Source organism: Anneissia japonica, unplaced genomic scaffold (assembly GCF_011630105.1).
Source record: "Anneissia japonica isolate Jap-2015-1 unplaced genomic scaffold, ASM1163010v1 scaffold12406_len387984_cov155, whole genome shotgun sequence".
NCBI lineage: Eukaryota > Metazoa > Echinodermata > Crinoidea > Comatulida > Comatulidae > Anneissia > Anneissia japonica.
Genome location: NW_022714615.1, coordinates 182734 through 191582, shown reverse-complemented (window position 1 = coordinate 191582; position 8849 = coordinate 182734).

The window sequence follows — 8849 nt, the reverse complement described above, 5'->3', positions numbered from 1 at the left end:
TAATATAAATCATCAAAGGTACATATACAGTGTTTAATAAGGACATGATGGAACATCGTAGGCTACCCTGTAGCTTTTGAACGAATAAAGTCCTATGAAAAATCATTGTGTAATAAAATCCTCCAACGGAATTCGAACCTGCGACCTCTCGCTGACAAGGCGAGCGTCATAACCACGAAGGCTTCGTGGTTGAACAGGTCCAAATACCCGTCGGGAACATTGTACGACACAATGCTATGCCTCAAGAGGGCGTTCGTACATTGTTAAGATGTGTATAAGAGACAGACACTGAAGGGTGTGTACGACATCAGTAATGTTATGTCAATTCCAAGAGTTTAAGGTTATTTGTTTAGTTAGATGCCCACAAAACTGAGAACACCTGTGAGTCATGTACTAGCCGGTCTTTGCACCTTAAATTGCTGGTAAACAGAAGCAGTGATGTGGGTTATGGTCGTTTTTCTGGTAGCCTTTAGTTTAAAAGGATAAGCTTTTTCATGGTTTTCACAAGCGCCTTGAGCACTTTAGTGGAGATGTGCGCTTAATAAATCTTATTATTATTATTATTATTATTATTATTATTATTATTATTATTATTATTATTATTATTATTATTATTATGTTATATCGGTCGATGAGAAATTTATTGATTAGGCCTATAATAGCAAATTGCATCAATTTATTTTGCAAAAACAAGGTTTCCAGCTTCAGAGGGGGGGCGGGCACAAGGGCACACATTGGCGCTAACACCAGGCGCGTAACAGGGGTCTTGTTTCAGAGTGGGTATTTATTTTCCCGGTTACTAATTTACAATACCCATCCCACCCCACTCCCAATATAGAAAACAATACGACATAGGGCTTATCTTATTCATAATATAGGCCACACACGTGTGTTTGAAACTAAATATAAGCATTTTCATCATGGTTTTATTTATTACAAACATATTCTTTCACCATCAATACACATTGAGGCCCTTCTTTTAGGTTAAAACGATCTATCTTAAATTTGTCTTTCTTGAGTTTGGGACTTTTATGTGTTTAAATAACTTAAAAGGATAAACCTTAAAAAGCTCTAAAAAATCCGCGCAAAGCGCGCAAAATATTTCTGTGTTTTTAATTCTAATTTCGTTGGAATTGATGAAAACTCCCTAAAATGTGCAATTTATAGAAGAAATTGGCCTACCGCAATAAGAAATGCGCGCAAAGAATTTGAGAATTTTAGACACTTTCAGAGGATGCATTTGTCAAGGGGTGGGTAAAGATTTTCCAAAGATGGATATTTTCCCCTTGTCCCCCGGTGTTTTTAATTCTAATTTCGTTGGAATTGATCAAAACTCCCTAAAATGTGCAATTTTTAGAGGAAATTGGCCCATTCCAACAAGAAATGCGCGCGAAGCGCACAAAATTTGAGGTTTTTAGGCACTTTCAGGGGATGAAAAGGGCATTTATAAAGGGGTGGGAAAGATTTTCCAAAGATAGATATTTTCCCCTTGTCCCCCAGAGGTTACGCCATCGGGCAACATAGATCAAGGGAGTTATGACAGTTTTTTTATGACAGTTTTTTCTCTTCTCTTTTTCTTTTCCTTTCCTTTTCCTCTTCTTTCTCTTTTCCCTCCCTCTCCCCTCTTTCCTTTCTCTTATTACCCAGCCCGGTACGACGACTCGGTCACAGCCCGGTAAAAATTGCCAGGGGAGGGGAAGTTTTACCCCTCCCCCCCCCCTGCGTCCCCTCCCCCATGCCTGTTACGACACTGGCTAAAACGCCAATCATCCACCCCCCCTCCCCACCAATGAAAAATACTTTTCTACGCCACTGGAAACACTAGGCAACAATGGAAAGTTGTTTGCAGAAACTCCATTCCGCTCTGCAGTTACACATCTCAGTACACTGAAGATTATTTCTCCTACACGTGCATGTATTATTTGAACATGTACTTATTGTACAGGTACATCTGTTAAGCTCAGCAACTGCTTCAGGGGCAGCCTGCTTTTCTGACAAGACAGGTCTCAATTTACCATTATCCATAAACCAGCCTAGTTTGCATGGATCAGGGATTTCTGAATGAATAACTGTATCCTGGCTCCATATATTGACCTGCAGATGTACACGAAATATATGCTGATATAAGGCTCCTGCAGCTAGTGGCAGCTTCTCTACAACTTGAATGTTTGGCAGAGTTTTGAATCTTTTCGATCGTAAACTTGAGGCATCTTTAGCAGATACTTTCTTCATTCCGAGAAGACTACACAAATTCCAGTATTTATGCCAAGTTGTGGAAGTCTTCTCAAGATCAATACAAGCCAGTCTGTATCATTCCCAGATTTAGAGGCCACTTCTATGCCATGGGGAATCACTAGAGTATCAGCTTCTTCTTGTGCGCTTACAGCTGTTGTTGGAAGATGCGCTGGAGTGCTGAAACCAGAAGAAGAGTGGCTCTTCAGCCAATATACGATCATCTTGGACCAGAAAGAGCAGTGACACACCAGGCTTCCATGCTATCACCGGTTGTGATAAAATTTATTACAGGGCATATAAATGGTGTTGGAAAAAACAGCCCTTAAGTTGTTTATGAAATCACAACCTCCTGTTTTACATGCTTTGGCCAAGCTTGGGGAAGGGAATATGCCATCATTAAAGTTTTTGTGTAGTCTTCTCGGAACATTAGCATATTATAAAATCACTGATGTAGGTAAATGTAAGTAAATTACAGTATGTAATATCTGTCTCTTATACACATCTAGATGTGTATAAGAGACAGCGTATATATATATGCATACATATATATACATATATGTATATATATAAACGGTGTGTCAGTGAGCCCGATGTAGCATTTTTTGTCATCATCTGAGTAGACAGTGGCTTTGTAGATGATGGATGAGGTGAGGCACTATACGTTGCTAGTATTGCCAACTACATTTATTCATATATATATATATATATATGTATATATATATATATATGTATATATGTATATGTATATATAATATATATATGTATATATATAAATTGTAATAGCTCAAAAATGTGTACAATATTTAGTTAACTGTGGTTGTCATTGTTATGAGTGGATTTCCAATTGAATACTGCATTTTAATGACATAAATTTACAATATTAGTGACAATTTTAGGAAAAATTGGCGGCCATTTTGAAACTGCTGGCAACCCCCTTACGTATGAAAAAAAAAAAATGTTGCACATACTTTTTTGATTTATCTATGTCTACTCTACATCATATCAAATTTTTTTAAAATATAGCAAAAAAAATGGATGTCAAGAAAGGATTATCAGAAACCCCTACTCTTAAAATCTATGACTCGAAACTACCTACAATGGTAATTGCGGATGCATCCTCCTACGGCATTGGAGGAGCAATATTTCAAATACATGACAATGATTGGTATCCTGTTGCGTATGTCTCTAGGGCTCTAACGGACGCGGAAAAGCGCTACGCGCAAATTGAAAAAGAATGTCTTGCAGCGGTTTGGACATGTGAGCGTTTAGATAGATATTTGATTGGATTAGAATCATTCAAGTTGCAGAGTGATCACAAACTGCTGATTCCGTTGTTTAATGATAAGGATATTGACAAATTGCCAATCAGATGTCAAAGATTATTGCTGCGATTTATGAGATTTAATACTATTGCAGAGCACAAGCCTGGTAAAGATTTGGTAGTGGCAGACCTTTTGTCGAGAAAACCACTTAAAAATGTGAACGATAGTGATAAGTGTCGGTTACAAGTAATTGAATATTATGTTGAGCATGTAATGTCTGTAGTCCCAATTACATCACATCGTATAGATCAAATACGAGATATGACATCTAAAGATGAAGAGCTCATCTTGTTATTAATTACACACTTAATGGTTGGCCAAAATATCGTGACATTCCTGATCACGTAAAAACGTTTTCATGAGGCTCAAGGTAGCTTGTCAGTACAGGATGGATTATTATTGTATAGAGATAGAATAGTGATTCCAAGAGGGTTACGGGGTGATATCCTTAATAAGATACATCAAGGCCACTTTGGCATTAACAAATGTAGGGAAAGGGCGAAAGCAACTATATGGTGGCCAGGTATTAATAACAGAATTAAATAAATGGTACACCATTGTGAACATTGCCAAATACATAAGCCGACTAATGTTAAACAGCCCTTAATTACAACACCGTTACCAGATCGGCCATGGAAAAAGGTTGCCGCAGGTATGTGCCAGTATGCTGGTAAACAACATCTTGTAATTATTGATTATTATTCAAGATTTATGGAGATCATAAACATTCCCGGAAGTGTCACTGCAAAAAAAAATCATCAATGAGATGAAGTCTATCTTTGCAAGATTTGGGGCATGTGAAACCCTAATAACAGATGGAGATCCCCAATTTAGTAGAATTTACTGAAGAGTTTGGGATAGAACACATCATGAGTAGTCCTCATTATCCGCAATCTAACGGTATGGCAAAGCGGGCTGTACAAGCTGCAAAACGTATCTTAGAAACCAAAGATCCCATAATGTCATTAATGGCGCATCATGCCACACCTTGTGAATCCAGAGGTTATACTCCTGCACAGATCATGCTGGGAAGAGAGATTAAAACTACATTACCAGTGGTACCTAGTAAATTATACCCTGAGTTAATTGGGCAACGATGACAAAGCAAAAATGAAACATTAGACAAATTATAATAGATCAGCTAGGGATTTACCTAAACTTAAAGTGGGTGATAATGTGAGGATAATGTTAAACCATGAATCCAAATGGAGTGAGCCAGGTAAAGTAGCAAGCTATGGTAGCACACCACGCTCATACATTGTTAAGCAAAAAGGTGTGATATACAGGCGTAATAGAAGGCATCTGTCAAAAACGAGTCACAATCCAAAAGTGCCCGATCCCCATGATTTCATTCACGATGATTTTCATGATAATCCTCATAATCCAAATCAATCATCAGAAGTGTCAGTATCTGGAAATCAGTCCAATACTAGTCTTCACAGAATGCAAACTAGATTGAGAAGTTATGTTACAATTAACAAACCTATGAGATACAGAGAAGTTTAAGTTAAAACAGTTTAGTTAAAAGTTCGTAAAAAAATACGCTTAGTTGGACATCATTCTGTCTTTGTTTTAAAAGGGGAAGATGTCACGTGATGATGTTTGATGACGTCATGGAGTTGGTGTTGAATAAATGATCGTGTTGTTTCAAATCTCTGTCTGACTGCTTTTTGTTTATGAGTCATAAAACACACTAACAGGACAAGGTCGAGGGTTATTTGATGGGGGAAAACTTGGCGGCGAAACCCCGAAAGCTCCGACAAATTAAGTTTTGAGGGTCTTATATATTGGATTTCTGAAACCAATAAGCCTAATTCGTGAATATTCTATTTAAATTTTCATTCATTTTGGGTGTTTCTAGGGACCTGAGAAGTAATGTTTTGTGTTCTTTATATCTGTAGGCCTGCAGATACAGTGTTCATATTGATCAATCTGCAATCATAATTGTCAACAAAATTTGTACCACAGTTATTAAAAATCAACGAATAGAAAAGCTAGCAATGAAAAAATGAAATGCATACTACCGTTTAGCATTTCGTGGCTAGCATGAAACAGTGTACCTTTTGAATTTGGGGTACAGGAGCAGAGCCCGGGGAGTTTGAGTGCGAAGGCTCCGGAAGCACCGATAACGTAACATTTTTATGGTCCTTATTTAATGGATATCTGAAACCAATAGTTTGTAAATATTCTACTTTATTTTCATTCTTTTTTTGTGTTGTTTTGATCTGGAAAAATAACATTCTTTACATTATGTAAGCCTATGTAGGTTACAGCTTGGAAATAACAGTAAATCATACAACGGGCATTATAGTTCCTGTATCACTTTTAGAAAACAGATTCTTATTCTTATTCTAATAAAAAAGAGGAGCAACAAGTCAAACAAATAAATTATTATAATTATAATCATTAAAATCATTAAAATCATTACCATCACCATCATCATAACTATTAATAATAATAATAATAATTTTCATAACAATAATAATGGTGATAATGATAACATTATTATTATAATCATCACTACCATTAACACCATCATCGCTATTATCACTACCACCACTACTACTATTCAGATGGCCCAGGTAACAATCCCACATGGGGCCCATATGCAAAATATCTGGTAAAAGTCCTATGGGCTACTACCCATATTTTTCCCTTATGGGATCCGTCTGGGCAATCACATATGGGCCTTGCCTATGGTTTACCCATATGGAGCCCATATGCCAAATATATAGGCAAATATATATGGGAATGCCTATATTTAAAGTACATGGGCCCCATATGGTAAATGCCTGGGCAGATAAATATGGAAATGCCCACATTTAATCCGCATGGGCCCACATGCCGAAGACCTGTGTAGTTGAATATGGGTATGCCCATATTAATTTCGTATTGGGCCCATGCGCCAATTATCTGAGATAATTTATACTTATGGGCATGTCCACATATAATATACATGGGACCCATATGCGAAAAACATGGACAAGTAAATATGGGAAGCCCATATTTAATCCAAATGGAGCCCATGTGCCAAATAAGTGGGCAGTTACATATGGGCATGCCCATATTTAATTTGCATGGGACCAATATGACAAATAACTGGGCATATAATTATGAGAATGCCCACATATAATCCACATGGGTTCAATGTGCTAAATATCTGGGAAAATACATATTGGCATGCCCATATTTATCTACATGGGGCCCACATGCTAAAAACCTGGGTAGTTGAACATGGGTATGCCCATATTAATTTCGCATTGTGCCCATGTGCTAAATATCTGGGAATATACTTATGGGCATGCCCACATATAATAAACATGAGACCCATATGTCAATTACCTGGGCAAGTAAATATGGGAGGCCCATATTTAATCTAAATGGAGCCCATGTGCCAAATATATGAGAAGTTACATGGGTCCAATATGCCAAATTCCCATAGGGCATAATGTGTCAAATATATAGGAAATAATATTTGTGCCTGTGTTTACTCTACATATTATATAGCCCTATATGCCACGTAACTGGGCAGATAGCTGTAGGAATATGTACGCCACGTGGGGCCTATGTGCCAAATATCTGTGAAAATGCATGGCCATTCTTATGTTCATTCTACATGGGCCCCACATGCCACATACCTGGGCAGATAATTATGCCCTGGATTCCCTTCTGACCCACTGTTAATTATACTTTATTTTTAAGACGTTATACGTAGCTACAGTTATGACATGAATGCTCCATTGCGGTACTTTTTACTTAATAAGTGTGTGCGCATGCTCAGTAGAAATACCAGTTTGAATGAAGCTAGCGATGATCGGACCATCGGACTTAAGCAAAGTCCCGTTTCAAGTTTTCAATTCACAAACGAAGCGCCCATTCTAGTGCCGTCGTCTTGTAGCGAGTGTAAAGGAAGGAAGATTCATAGGCCTAAGAAAATTTGCCAAGTCACAGTGAAGTAAAAGTAAGTAATTTATACTTGTGTAGCCTAGGCCTAACTGTTGTTGAATTCCCTAACTGAGCTAGGCCTAATTCGCGACCAAAACCATTGCATTCCCTGGGCCTAGGCCTTCTTATTTAAGCGTATGCTGGCCTAGTGTCTTGAACTAGCGTTGGATCGCCATAGACTCTCTGGCATAGGGGCATAAGCCAAGGCATATCCTACGTTTTTTGTCTTATTATATTTTTCGCCGGTGTATTAGGCTAGGCCCTGTCTACCTAATGTCATTGTGTATAGCTAGGCCTAGCCTAGACTTTGTGATGTAACTTTAGTATAGGGGACCTAGCTGGCAAGCCCTTCCCACCCCTAAGCCTAGGGGGCCTAGGCTGTCCATATATGAGTCCACATATACACCAGAACATAATGTCATTGTCAAAATATTGAATTCCAACATGATGGAGTGCATTACTGTTACAATTCAAAGCTGTTTTCTGTTTCTCAAGCATAAAATACCACACTTTATTTAGTATAGGCCTACATTTTTGTGCAGCCTACTGTATATTGTCGATCTTAATTGTAAATTGTAAAGTTAAACATTTTCTTTAGTTATTCTTTATGTTGTGTTTTTGTCAGGAGTAAACAAAAAACAAAACAAAAAACATGGCATCCATGGGCCGTTATTAATGGAGCTACTGTAAGTATTGGCGAAGATGGACACGAAAACTTAAAATTCAATATCCATTATCAGATCACCAGTCCTGAGCTGCAGTATGTGCTACATACCAGTACTTTCTATGGAGGCATTATAATAATTTTGATTGGTGCTTGAAGATTGTGGTGTTCTTACTGTTGTCCTGTGTGACAATACCGACGTTGAGGGCAGGAGTTGCCACAGAGAGAGAACCACGAGGAAAGAATTAAATTCTGTTCTATGAGTTATACTGTTGTATTATATTGTCTTTATTGCTAGTTTACAAGGACTCAACACCATATTTGGCGACGAGGAAAATTATTGATTTTGTGTGCTATTATTCCTACATTTACAAGTTCTAAATCATTCTAAGTCATTACAATGACAAGCACACAAATCGAGGCACCCGTGCAGTTTCTGCCTACGCCGGGAGACCCTGTCATACCGTGGTTGCAGTGGAGGCGATTATTCGAGAATTACCTACTCGCTTCGAATACAGTGAAGGAATCGCCGGAGCGTAGAAGAGCTATACTTTTAAGATGTGTATAAGAGACAGACATATAGCCATTGGAATGTAAACAACAATCACTCACTTCATCTCATGGGCTTCAGTGGCAATAAATAATTTAAGAACCCTTCGCTATTCAACAAACCAGCAGGATGT